The sequence below is a fragment of the Gavialis gangeticus genome, unplaced genomic scaffold, assembly GCF_001723915.1.
Source record: "Gavialis gangeticus isolate Ggan-Ray unplaced genomic scaffold, GavGan_comp1, whole genome shotgun sequence".
Classification (NCBI taxonomy): domain Eukaryota; kingdom Metazoa; phylum Chordata; order Crocodylia; family Gavialidae; genus Gavialis; species Gavialis gangeticus.
In genome coordinates this window covers 153244828-153258455 of record NW_017729032.1, presented here as the reverse complement: position 1 = coordinate 153258455, position 13628 = coordinate 153244828, and the positions used below count along the sequence as shown (strand labels likewise).

The 13628-nt window shown below is 39.7% G+C and overlaps 1 protein-coding gene across 11 annotated transcripts in view; it reads right to left on the bottom strand.

Annotated features, from left to right (window-relative positions):
• INPP4A (inositol polyphosphate-4-phosphatase type I A) overlaps nucleotides 1-13628 on the bottom strand; it is a 240036-nt gene that overhangs the window by 133704 nt on the left and 92704 nt on the right. For 9 of the 11 annotated variants that reach the window (XM_019524587.1, XM_019524585.1, XM_019524591.1 and 6 more), the window contains exon 2: nucleotides 6461-6551. The gene's annotated coding sequence lies outside the window, so the exon portion shown is untranslated. Of the gene's footprint in view, nucleotides 1-6460; nucleotides 6552-12352; nucleotides 12441-13628 lie in introns of those variants that run through there. The other 2 variants (XM_019524588.1, XM_019524589.1) reach the window with 2 other exon arrangements.

Sequence of the window (13628 nt, the reverse complement as noted above, 5' to 3'; positions counted from 1 at the left end):
CCATACTATGAGCGTTTGTGTAGAGGCATTTTAGGCCTCTACATAGCTCTTTTCCTCCCACTCTCACAACTGACATACTGGTCCAGAATCTCGTTCTTGTTAGTGTTAGAAAACATGTTCTAATTCCCTCAATTTATTCATGGCCAATTATTCCTACTGATTCTCATAGAAAGTAGTCGAAAGTGTAATTTGTTCTTCCCCCTCCCAGGTGTTTACCTTCCACTTCCAAGGTATTTGTTTATAGCACTCATACCACTTTGTTTTGCTAGATTAAAGAAGCCAAACTCCTTCAGTCTCCTCTTGTAAGAGAGGAGCTTCTCCATTCTGATCATCATAGCAGCTCTTTTCTGCTGCCTGGTCCAGTGTGCATTCCAATTTCTTGAATAAGGAGACGTGAGTTATACACAATCCAGATAAGGTATAAGTACCTTGTAAAATAGCACAAATACTGCCAAACTTCTACTGGAAAAACATTGCCTGATAGGTCTTAGGACAATACCTGTCTTTAGATTGACCTCAATACCGAACCTTGAAGAACAATAACAGTAGCCTCCCTCCAGGCTGGCAGTTCCTCTTTCAACACAATCCATTGTCATCTCCCTTTTAACTAGTTCATTACCACCTTACAATTCTTGGACTAATACTCATTTTCTCAAACTTATTATTACCCATGTGGCATATCACCAAATACTTTTCTGAAATCTAGATAACATTCAGTGCATTTTCTTGATGAAGAAAATCTAGGAAGATAATAGATTAGCCTGGCATGATCTCTCTGGCAAACTCATGATGCCTTTTATCCCATTTTGCACTTGGGAAATTAATTAAGATCTCCGTGCCTTCATGTTCCCTTCAAATTCTGTTCTAAAGCCTTGCATACTGTTTAGGTCAGACTAATGGGTCTTAGTTGCCCAGATCACTCTTTCTCCCCTTCCTAAATACACTCACTACCTTTGCTGTTTTCCACTCATGAAGTGTCACCATGCTTTAATGGAAATCTTTGCTTTCAGAACCATTAAACATTAAAGAGAAACCTCATTAGCACATTCCCAATAAACGGCAATTTAGAAGGTCACTCTGATGGCCAGAAACCATTTTAAAATCTGTGCCACTGTTAAAAACTTGCTGATTGCTTGAAGAACATATGGGAATTTCAGTTAAAAACTGAATGTCCTGGTCTGAGCTTTTTAAAAGAAAGATATATGAAAGTACAGTATTAGCAAAATATCCTAGACATTTTGAAAACTAATACAAGTTCCCCAGTGCAGTGACCTGCAACATGAGATAACTTTAATGGAAACCCTTGCTTAAACCTGCCAAGAAAATCCTAGTATAAGCCCAGGAGATATTGCTAAGACCTATGTTGCTTAACATATCATGACATATGCATGACATACCAAGCATTAAATTCTTCCCATGCATGTTGCTTTCTAATGACAATGACATTCATAAACTGCTAAACATCAACATATACTTAATGTACAAATATCACTTTTTCAGCTTCCCAGGGGTTTAATTTTGGTTGGGCCGGAGTAGAAATGAAGGCTCACCAACAATAGTAATCTATCACGTGGCAAATCTGTGTTGGTTTACTGGCTGACATCTCAAAATGTGGTGAAACAGTAATGAAGATGTACATGGCCAACAAAGAACAAGGAGTTACTACAATGGGAGCCAACCTTTTCAGCAGGTGGACCACAAATTAGCTTCCCCCTCTCCCCAAAGTGCTACTCTGGTCCCCTTCCCCTGCCCAACTGGCTGCTCATTCTGCTCCCTGCCCAATCAGCTGCTCTATTTTCTGCCCGTTGCTCTGTCTGCCTGTCCCCTCCTCGGTCTGCAGCATGCCACACATGGCGACTGCCTGTGCTACTTTTGGCACACATGCTGAAGGCTAGCCGCCCATGCATTAGTAGGTGCCAGATGTTCTCTTATCTAATCTAATTCAGTGACTGGAAAGATGATCCCTTAAAGACCCCTATTTCTATAGTTTAAGGAAACAGAAAACATTCTGTTCTTGACTGAGCTGGCATATCAACAGCATATTACTGTTCACTCACTTCTTATTTATTTTTATGGACAACAACTGACAACTGAACATGTGTTTTAGCTAATTCAGCTGAAATACATGCAGCTATCTAAGGTGTTGTACAGAGTGCCAGTCACTATGCTTTCCTGATGTTAATTCATGTTGCATTATCAGGTAGTGTGACATGATCAGCACCTCCTTTAATAGTCAACATTTTCCCCCAATACAAAAGCTGGAAGCAAGTAGGCATTAACTCAGGCATGAACTATTAAATAATTGTGTAGAATGAAAGAACATTTTTCCTCTAAAGAGACTATTTTTACCCTTCCATCACTTTAGAACCTCTGTACATACACCTTACAAATTGATGTAAAATCCTTACAAAATACTACTAAATGCAAATCAAATCTATTCTTAGTCAGCGGCTTTAAATGTCTCCAGTATAAAGCACTAGAAACAAAATAAAAATCAACTCTGAAAAATCAGCAGTGCAGTCAACAGTGAGAAAGCAGAAATGTTCTATTTGGTCTTGCAGGCAATTGGGTTTCATTGTCAGTTCTAGTTTAATTTCCTGAGCTGCCAAAGACAGGCAGTGCCACAGCAGCACTTCTAGCTCCTTAAAGAGGATTGAATAAAATGGAAGAGAAAATAAAACAGCAAGTGGCTCATAAAATAAAGCAGTAATTGCTTGAACTAGTCAAGAAACACCATTCCCAAGTTCTGAAGGGAGCTGCTACAGTAAACAGAATGATCTTGAACTGGGGAATCTGTTAGGTTAGGTACGGTGTTGCTTCATTAGCTAGAGCTCTAAAAAACAAATTATATGGGAAAATTCTTTAAATAACTGTTTAATTTTACCTGGCAAATCATGCCTCAGCACAGCAGTTCATGCTAATCCAATTTAGGCATTAAAAGCCCCAATAAAAATAAAAGAGGCTTCCTGAACTCAGAGAGTACTTTTTTTGTGTTCAATCACAATTATTCATGGGTTGGAAATTCGTTTTTGACTTAGTTTGGCCTTCGTGAGCATTCAGTTGAGAGCAATTATCCTGCTGAAAAGTGACATTTGAGATTGTAGCATTCAAGTTCAATGCCTAATTCAAACAATTGGGGCCTAATATTTAAAAGGTGAGTTGCTCAGGTAGGCAGCTTTGCAAGCAGAAAAATGTATGTGCCTATTTTCCAAATACTGACAAGCTTTGTGCTGTGGTTACCCATGCCTGGAAAGGACACATGCTGGTTTGCATGTATAAAGTTCATGCACACAACAGCTAGTTAAATTGAGAGCCCTGTTGAAAATCATAGCTGAAGTAATCAAACTTCAGTGCCATGATATGAATTCACAGTATGACAGCATCTCAGCAAGCCACAGCCCGGGAAAGCTCCTCTACTGAGGGCAGCATATAAACATACATTAATCTCATGCTTAAGACCTTGAAGTCAGTGGAACTTTAAGAACATGATTAAATGCTTCCCTGATCTGGGATTTAAAACAGACTTGATTTTCAGGAGCTCCTGACTTCACTGGGAGCTACAGGTGCTCCTTTGAAATTCAGGTCACTTTCAGTGAGATGCCCAAATCTGTATTGGGAAACCAGATTCGAAATGTTTAGCTCAGATCTTTAACACTCAACTGCTACGTCCAATAAAGGCTACTGGGTGTGGTACAGCAAAACCAAAAATAATCAGAAACCTTCTTCTTGCTATTAATATACAAAAAAAGAGTCAGAGATGGGTGCACTAGGAAACATTCCATTTACTTCCAGGAATGAAAGTAGCTTGATAAGAAGATGATTCTGAAGGTTGTTTTAGGTGGATTTGGATTAAGAATTAATCCTCTCAATATGCTGCTACAAAACACTTATTGCTGCAATGCTACTAGTGAAAAATAGGTCCTGGAAACCCAGTTACTACTGGAATTCTATAATGAAAATGAATACATGGAAGTGAAACTGAACTAGGACAAAAAGGAGTTCTGAACTGTTTTAATTCCTTTATATAAGATTTGCATTTACTATTCCAGAAAATTAACAATTTACTCTTTATGCTTTTGCAAGACAGGTTATAAGTTAAACATTTTGTCAGTGGAGACAAGAATCAGTGTTGCAAAGGAATATACAAACAACAGATCATTCTGTTCTCCAGACCTTAACACTTAAGGCATTTGAAACAATGGTTCTTGTCTTTTCTTCCTAATTCCCCTTTCATGTAGGCCCATGATATCCTGGGCCTGTCTTCTTGCATCCTTTCTCCCTCCGCATTCAACAGTCTAATTACTCCATCATCCAGGATATTACTAAAAATCAACCAGTTATCTCTGCTCTCGCTGCTAAAACTTGGTTAATTTGGGCTTGACTAGAATCCTCAGTCAGCCGGAAAAGATCTATTAAGTGGTATTACTAAATGGTCAGGTGGCTCAGGTCATGTATGCTGTTACCACAATAAGGTAAACAAATCAGGTACCCAATATGTAAATGGACCAGAGCTGACAAGGGAATAGCAAATATATTCAAATTTTGGTGCTGAAAATCAGGTTCCTAAATCCAAGTTTACATATTTAGGCAAAGATGACCTAATCCACAGAAGGACAGCGTATCTTCCAGCATGCATGAAACTCAACAGGAGATGCAGATGCTCAATGGTTCCAAATATCAGCTCACTTTAAATAGACAGGTACATTTGGGTTCAGTTCCTGTCAAGTCTGAAAGGCATGGGCAATGAAGCTAAACAATAACTCTGAAAAAAGTTGTAATTTAATACTTTGAATCTTTTTTGTAATTCCCTTGACTTTTGGGGGAATGTTCCTAGCCTAATTATTCCGTCTTGCTTAAGTTGCTTCAGGGCAATCTATGCAATTTTGCTCACTCATTTTAATTAATACAACACCCACTTTTCTGTCATATTAACATTCTATAATTTCTTTGTCCTGGTGCATTCTAGATAGCTCATTCATCATCCACAGTTGGCAACTGGCAGATTTGCCACAGGGTACAGAATATTTTCTTTCTTTAATAAAGAACAATAATAATCAGATCTGATTTTGTTCATTTCATGTTGCACCAGATTCTCTTTAATCTAGGTTGCTTTTCCTTTAGATTTTATTATGTACTCCTTGTGTTTTCTTGTGTGTCCTAATTAACACGATTTTCCTTTACTTTATTCTATGGCATATATCCTATCAACTTGCTAGCTCTAGTTCTCCTTTTATTCTCAAGAGACATTTGTACCCCCCAAAATCCTATTTCAGATGCCACTGTTAAACCACATGTATTTTTCATATGGTACCTCTGGTATGTTCCAGAAACAAAGCTGAAAGATGTCAGCCATTTGGACCAGGCAAAATGCATGCAAAAATAAAATTAAAAAATTAAAAATTAAAAAAAAAAAAAATTGAAAGCTTACTCAAGACAATCACTGCACATTTCATCCTGCAGCAAATATGCATGCTCTCTTCTGCATTTTCAATGCATTTGGCACTTCACAGTGCAAGCAGATGTGACAGGAAAAAAAGTAAAGGAGAAGACTAATGTATATTGTTAATGCCAAAAATGTATACCTGCAATAACAACAGTCCGGAAGCGTGCATTATTTGGGAATCTTCAAATATCACATCATAAAGAGGTCTGCTGTATTACAAACCACGATCAGCAGCGACAGCCAGAAGGAACCATTGCTGGGGCTAAAGGGAAAAACACTCCAGCTGCTAGGCTGCCCCAGCCCTGCTGTGCACCTGGGGGTGGCAGAACCCGAGCTGCCCCCACGCCTGGGCCAGGCAGGGCCGAGAGGCCTGCTGTGGGCCAACATTGGCAGGTTGAATCTGGCCCGCAGGCCATATTTTACCCACATCTGGTTTAAGCACTGATGCTCTGTAGCTTCTGCCTAGGTTTACCATGGTGAGTATGGAGCAGGCAGCAGCAGCGTGGGGAAGGAGACAAAGGAGCAGAGTGTACCTTGGAAAGGGTGAAGAAGAAGAAAGAGAGCATCAAAAGCATGTGAGGGAGAAGAAAAGAGCATGGCAGATTAGCAGACCCAAGAAGGGAACCATCCAATAAGGGCCATTTAAAAAAAAACAAACCAAAAACCTGTGCAGATCCCCAAAACATACCATTGAAAAGAAAAGGATGAGCAAATCAAATTATCAGGGCATAACAGACAGACTAAATTCTACATCACTTTGGAGAACAAGGGTGGGAATACAAAACTTCTGGTAAGAATAAGGTATTAGCCACAGAATTAAAAATAGGATAAATGACTAAGCCACAAGAACACCACTGAAACTTAAACCCAGCCAGTTGCTCTTAGAACCTCACTGCTGATAATGCCAAAGTTTGTTTCCTACGTGTACATCCATTTCATTTTATCTCTAAGCACTGTTACTTTGCATCCCATGAACACCACTCATTATAGTAGTAAACAACATTGCTATAATATTACCTTACTTCATTTTCAGCTGTTAAAATCCAGTATGTAAATCCACACACACACAATCAGAATCCACACTCAATCAGTCTTCTTTAAATAGTATCTGAAAGATAATAAGAAAAAGGACCTCTGAGTAGATCCATAGCAACAGAATAAATTAATGAAATGTAAGGCTGGAAGGTAATACATGTAGGGTCAAGTCCAGAAAAGCATCACTCACATAAAGCAGATTATTCTTTTGTAAATTAATGCCTTCAAAATTTAAAAAGGGAATCCAGAGTAGCATATATACACTACTGAGGAAAGAAAACGTGTTACGAAAGAAGCATAACAGTAATTGTAGTAGCCATTTATTAGATTTGTGAAGATATAATACATAGATACTGAAATACTTTCTTTAAATCAGTATTACTTATTTCAAGAAAACTAGCTTTAAGCTCAAAGTTTAAGCATCCATAGCAGACTAATGATGACAGCTTGGTGGGGATATCTAGATGTGCGCTTTATTGCAGACTAAGTGGTAAAGCGTCACCATCTACACATACAGCACTATTAGGCCAGAGTAAAGTAATCAACTCTGCCATAGGACAATACTGCCCAACACAAGTATTATTTGTTAAAGTGTAATTATTTACTCCACAGCAACACACGTGTAGACAGTGACCGGGCCTGGCTGGGGCACAACGGTGTTACAGTACGGGACTGCCTGCCAGCTAGCCCTGCACTGTAACACCCTCATGCCCCAGCCAGCCCCTCTGCAGCATGTTGACCTGGGTCAAAGCAGCTCTGGGCTGGCAAGCTGATCCATCCCCCAGACCCACTGCCAGCCAGGGCTGTGCTGCCCAAGCTCAACATGCCACAGTCCCGTGCACCCAGAAGCAATAAACTCCAGTGCAAACTGTGCCACAGTTTATTCAGGCATGCTAAGTGCACATGTAGATGCGCCCAGTGTGGGCTAATTTATCTATCTGAGATGGGTTTTGCTGCTGGCAGAGCTCTGTGCCATGATGTTTACAAGTTTACCAATATTCACACTACCCCTACCTACTCCACGTTGACCAAGTTTAATAGCGCCAGAAATTCCCTACAGACTCAGGAACCCTCCCTAGAAGGGAGCTTGTCGCAACAAAGAGGGCTCTGTTGAAAAAGGTAGCTTGCAAATGAACTGGGCCCATCAACAAATTTTGCACAGACCATCAAACAAGCATAGGAATTTGAACGTCTGTTTCTCATAAACTGATATACGAAATAAGTAACTAAAGAGTCTGGTGCACTCTTGTTTTAGTCCCACAACTTATCTTTCCAGGATATTTAATTAGTCTTAATGTCACATTTTATGATATACCCAGAATTCTTGTGACAAAAGTCAGACCCTTACTGCAAAGGCAGCAGAAAGGTTCTCTGAGCTCTATAAGATTACTGCTCCTGACTCCAAATCCACTACAACTACCTACCATGTACAATGCTTTGATACCTTAGCAACACAGCTTCCCTGACACATGAAGGCAGCTTATTCCACAGGCTCTTTCTTAAATGAGATGAGAAATGCAGAAATTCTCCCCTCAGGATTTACCTGAGAATACATGAGCCGGCTATGTGCACCAGTGATGATTCACTGCTGGCAATGACTTTAGAATCTGGTGCCTGGTTGAGGCATCAACCAGATGCCTCAACAGGGATAATGCTGGAGAGAGGGTCAGCAACAGGGAGCCGGATGAGCAGAGAATTCATCATATCCTTCTGAAACACACATATTGCTTCACTGTAGGTTCCCCTTTAAATGTGAATCTCTTCTTAGGAAAAAGACTATGCAATGTGACTACTTGTTATTCAAAAGACATAGGAGCAGTGGTTTTAGTGTCATATATTAGCAAGGACTTTGCAGAATGGAAATATACTGTGCAGTGCCTTAATGTACTAAAGCTGCATCAGACAGAAGAGAAACACATGCAGAAAGCAGCACAGCACTTTTAAATACCACATCTATCCCCACCACCCCACACCCAGAATGATAAATACCAAAAAAATTGAGATGACTGTTAAAATGCCTATTAAGAAGCCAGTAAATTGTTTTATGGATTTAAAGCAGTTTACCAGGACAGGGAAAACTTTGGTTTGGCTACTTTTAACGCTTTTCAGGCCAGTAACAGCTAAGATACTTGCATACACACAAATCCTTAAACACTGATAAACACTGAGCTCCTAAAAATGGTCAAATGTGGGGAAATACATACACTGTAAACTCAATTATGTTTTGATACTCTAAAAATAAGGTTTAACCAAAAGTGTTTAAAAACACAGCCTATTACATTGCAAGACATCATCAATACAGAGGAGGAAGAATTTCAATATCAAAATGAAGAATTGGATGATCTTGGCGACTAGGGGTATTTATACACGTGCTCCTGGAGTGGGGGGAGAGCGCTTTAATTACAGCATCTCTCAGAATGATGCATCACGTGTATCAGTGTCTCTGCACTGAAAAATGGGGGGGGGGGCACTTTAACTAAAGCTCGTTAAACGAGCTTTAGTTAAAGCCCTCCCACTGCCATTTTTCAGTGTGGGGATGCTGATATATGTGATGCTGGAGTCTGCTGGAGCACGGTAATTACCATGCTCCAGCAGACCCAATTAATCAAATCTGTTCCGATGCGCTGTAATTAGTTTAGTAATGAAGTTTAATAATATGAAGTACAAGATGACGCAATTAGTGATCAATAACAGACATGTCAGCTATAAATAAAATGAAACAGTTCATCAGCTGGAAGTGACAGGAGGAGAAAAACATGACTGTTTTTCCATGGAATGATTATGAGCCACCAATGTGATGCAGCAATGAAAATGGCAAATATCATTACAGGATTTATCAAGAGAGGTATTTCCAGGACAGATTTGGAAGAACTAATGACATCATATGAAGCACTAGTGGGATGTCTTGTGCACTACTATGCACAATTTGAATAATCTATATTCAAGAAAGAGGGACTAAAACTGGATCGGGGAAACAGAAGGGCTACTAGGATGATCAGGGGAATAGTGTCCCTTCTCTTACAAGAGAATACTGAAAAAATTGACTTATTTAGCTGAAGAAAACAAATGTGAGAAGGAACCTGATTATCCTCTATAAATACATTGGGGAAGAGGAGTAAACCTCCAGGAGCAAGAAGAACAATTTATGCTATAGGACTTTCGGCACAAAACCAAATGGGTATAAACTGACTGGGAATATTATCAGGGCAGGGCAGTAGAAGGTGGTTTCTAATGCTCACAAGACTGAGATCTGGAACACCTTTCAGTAGGGACCAAAACAGCTAACTTTGTTTACGATGAAGCTTAGTAAGTTTATAAAAATGACTGTATGAAGTGGCTGCCTGTGACATCAGGGGACTGGACTCAGTGACCCAGGTGGTCCTTTGCAGTCCTCTGTTCCTATGCAATTAATTTCACAGTGTTCAGCCTCATTGCATCTGAATGTACAATCACAAAATAGTATCTGTTCATATGAGCGGCCTATAATGAGACCTGAGTTTTCTTTTCTCTCTCACTACCAGAGGCAGGTAGAATTCTCTTTCTTATTTCCAACCTGATCTCACCTTCATAAATATTTCAAGAAATTCTTATTTATTTTGGATTTTGGAGGGAAAAAAACCTTACTTGGTTCTGAAGTTTAAGCAGGGATGGAGTATTTTGTTGGTATGGTGGCTCTGGGTAGGCTCAGCTGCTAGTTTTAACTGATTTTATTTTTGTAATTTCAGTCATTCACTAGCACCCAAAGTGCCAGTCAGGTACCTTTAATACTTCTAAAATCTACACAAAGAAATATTTTGTATTTCACTATTTATTTTTCTCAACCCATTCTGTGAATACACTGGATAGTGTAAGGTTTGCTATTTTCCTATTCAAGCTGACAGTTCCTAGATAAGCAAACAGTCATTTATAAAAGAAGAGACTGAAAGTCACAGTTACCCAGTCTCAGTATTGGGTGCTACTATAATTTAGATGCTGTGTTATAATTCTCTAATATACAATGCCACTGTTAACTGCAGGGCATTTAATGTCAGGACCACTTAAACCAAACAAATCACCACCAATTCCATTTAAGAACAGCGGTTGACAGTAGCAAAGGAGATAACAAAATACACTTGACTCGAAAAGCTCGATTAAATCTCTAAACAGGATAAAATATGGTATCTAACACTTAGTCTCCACCCAACTTCTTCCAACCATTAATAGTCTTTTAAATAAAGGAGTACAGTATATTTAAACATATAATTTGACCATGGTACTGGTAAACAGAAGGCAGGGCAGCGTGCTACTTTGGGGCACTTTTACACGCGCTCCAGGGGTGGGCGGCTCCAAAAGTTGCTCTAATTAAAGCGTTGCAGTGTTTTGTGCATCAGCATCCCCACACTTAAAAATGGTGGTGGGGGTGCTTGAACTAAAGCGCGTTCAGTAAATTATAGCTTGAAGCGGCCCCACCACCATTTTTAAGTGTGGGGACACTGATGCACGAGATGTGGGAGGCTGCTGGAGCGTGGTACTCTAATTACCAATTACTCGATTAATCGAGCCTGCTTTGATGTGCTGGAATTCCAGTGCGTGAGAGGAGTCTCCGTGCTCATGTATAAGCACCCCCTCAGATTAATTTGGTCAGAGAGGCATAACAAAGTAGGGTGTTACCTACAAAAGCTCATGACCCTCTGAATTCATTTCTAAGGCGCCACCCTGCTTTAACTTCTGCCTGACTTCAGACTAAACACACCTAGCCACTTCTTTGTTACTGGCAGACAAAAGTAAACTGAACCAAATTACATGCTATTATCCCGATGATGATCCTTTTGAGATACTGTGAGATAGAGAGTGCAGTGAGCAGACTGAATACAAAGCTAGAAACCAGAAGCTCCTGAATTTCAAGCTAAGCTCTATTGGTAATGGTTAGCTTTGCAGCCTTGGGCAAGTTCTCTTCATTTCTCTGGTTCATGTTTCATCATAGACAGAATGGGGATAATACTACTGGCTAACTTTAGAAGATTTAAAAAAATGAATTATGTTTGTACATGGTTCATAGAAAAGCCATGAGACTACAATTATCTTGCTGAGTATGTGAATCTTAATGTTCTCTCAAGTTTTACCTAAACTAAAAAAAAAACAAACAGGTTCCATTTAAAAAAGTATTAGCTGACAAGATTTTAAATAGATGTTGCACCTAGTGAAGAAAAGGCAAGCTTGTTTAAAACTAAATTAGCTACTTGTGGTCCACTCTAGGTTCCCTGCATCCTGTGCTGAACGGTCTTCAAAGGGTCATTTTTTCTTTACTCTTAAAACTCCATTTTCTGAGCGCATAGCCTTAAAGATCCTTTTTCTTGTGATGCAATTTAAATATAGATCCAATTTTTAAAAATATTTAAGGCCATATCCACTCTGCTTTAATACCAGCTATAACTAATTTATATGATCTTCACTGCTTATTTTATTCTCTTACTTGGTTTATATATGATCTAGTTGGGGATGGTCCTGCTTTGAGTTGGGGGTTAGACTCCTGAGGTCCCTTCCAACCCTAATTTTCTATGATTATGATTCTATATACAACAGTGATTTTTCTCCCAATTATTAAACGAGGTTAATGCAGTGTCACTTACAACAGAAAGGCTCTAGCTAACCGCTGAGTCATAGCAAAAATCTCCCCCGCTGTACACCATATTGCAGCTTTTCTAATCAAGTTGCTTTGTAATAGCTGTAAAACAGGAGAGAGTGTGATTACACTATTTCATATCATACCACACTTTTGAAAACATTCTGCCTTTGGCCTTCTGCATTAAGAAAAGAGGGCAAGGCTCTCCACAGCCAGGTATACAGCACTGTTTACATTAAAACAGGATGAAGTTTGGCTTGTGATCTACTTACAAAGGTAGTTCAAAGTCCTTGCTGCCAGAATTTAAAAATCCTCCAGGTCATTAACTGCAAGGAAATATATTGGGGCACATCTTTATTCCATTCTCCTGCAGACTTCAAACTCTCCAGTTCTCATTGGGAACCTCTGAGAGAAATGAATTTTTGACTGCTATATAAACATGGCTAATATAAAAAACTGGCAAAAGCTCAACAATATGGAGCTGATATAGCTATGCCATTATCCCTAAGCAGCAAAGGCCAAGCAGCATGGGACACCACCATGACAGACAAACCTTTTAAAAGGCAGATACACAAAGATGCACTTACTGTGAGAGAAGTGTATTTTTGTACTGCAAATTCCCTACTCTCTGCCATTCTATTTCTCACCCTCCAAAAAATGACAGTCTCTCCTGGAAGAAGCAGGCAATTTATGATTTTCTTTCGTAATTAATATGCTTGGGAGCATTTGTGAAGAGTCTGGAATCCATGATACCAAGTGTAGTTTAGTCCTCTTTGCAAATAGGTAAAAATATTTACCTTAATAGACAGCAAGCTTATCACCAGTCTTACTTAGATGTGCAGGGCAGTCAGGCATCCCCTACATCTGTGCCTAGGGTCCTGCTCATAGTTTCACTTCAGTTCAGGCTTGGGAGGATGTGTGCAGATGTTCTGCCTGGCATTCCTATCTGTGAGAAAGGAGGCATGGGGTGGGGTGGGGTGAAGGGTTGGGGAAAACCTGGTGCTACCCGAGCAGTGTGTGAGGAAAGAACATCTTCCAACTGTTTGAATTACACTTTTGTCTCTGTTTCGCTCCTGGGGCAGCGCAGCTTCAGCCTGCATTGTACTGTTAGTCTTGGCCAGAGAAAATTTCCTGCTATCATGATTGAAGCACTTTAATTTCTGCTATTCAGGCAGTAAATCTGGACAAAGTATTTTTCCTAGGTCAGGCTAGCAATGACTTTGGCTGTCCTCTGCTAGCGGAAGAAGAGTAACTGAGTCCTATCTGGTCCCCTTTTTGGTTTTGTTCCAGAATCTTACCCCATTTTTAAAGCTGGCAATTAATGGCAGGTTTCATTTAATGTTTGTCTGATCACTTCTCATTTTGCTGAGTAATCACCTGCAATTCCCCCCAGTCAAAATGCTCTTGAATTCTTTTATAATAAAGGGCTTAGTCTGTCTGTCTGTAACACTCTTGGAGCACTCTGATTGGTTAGTGAAACAATCAACCAGAGTACAGAGCACTGCCATGACGGTGGGGATGGAGAGAAAAAGGAAACAGAGGAAGTGG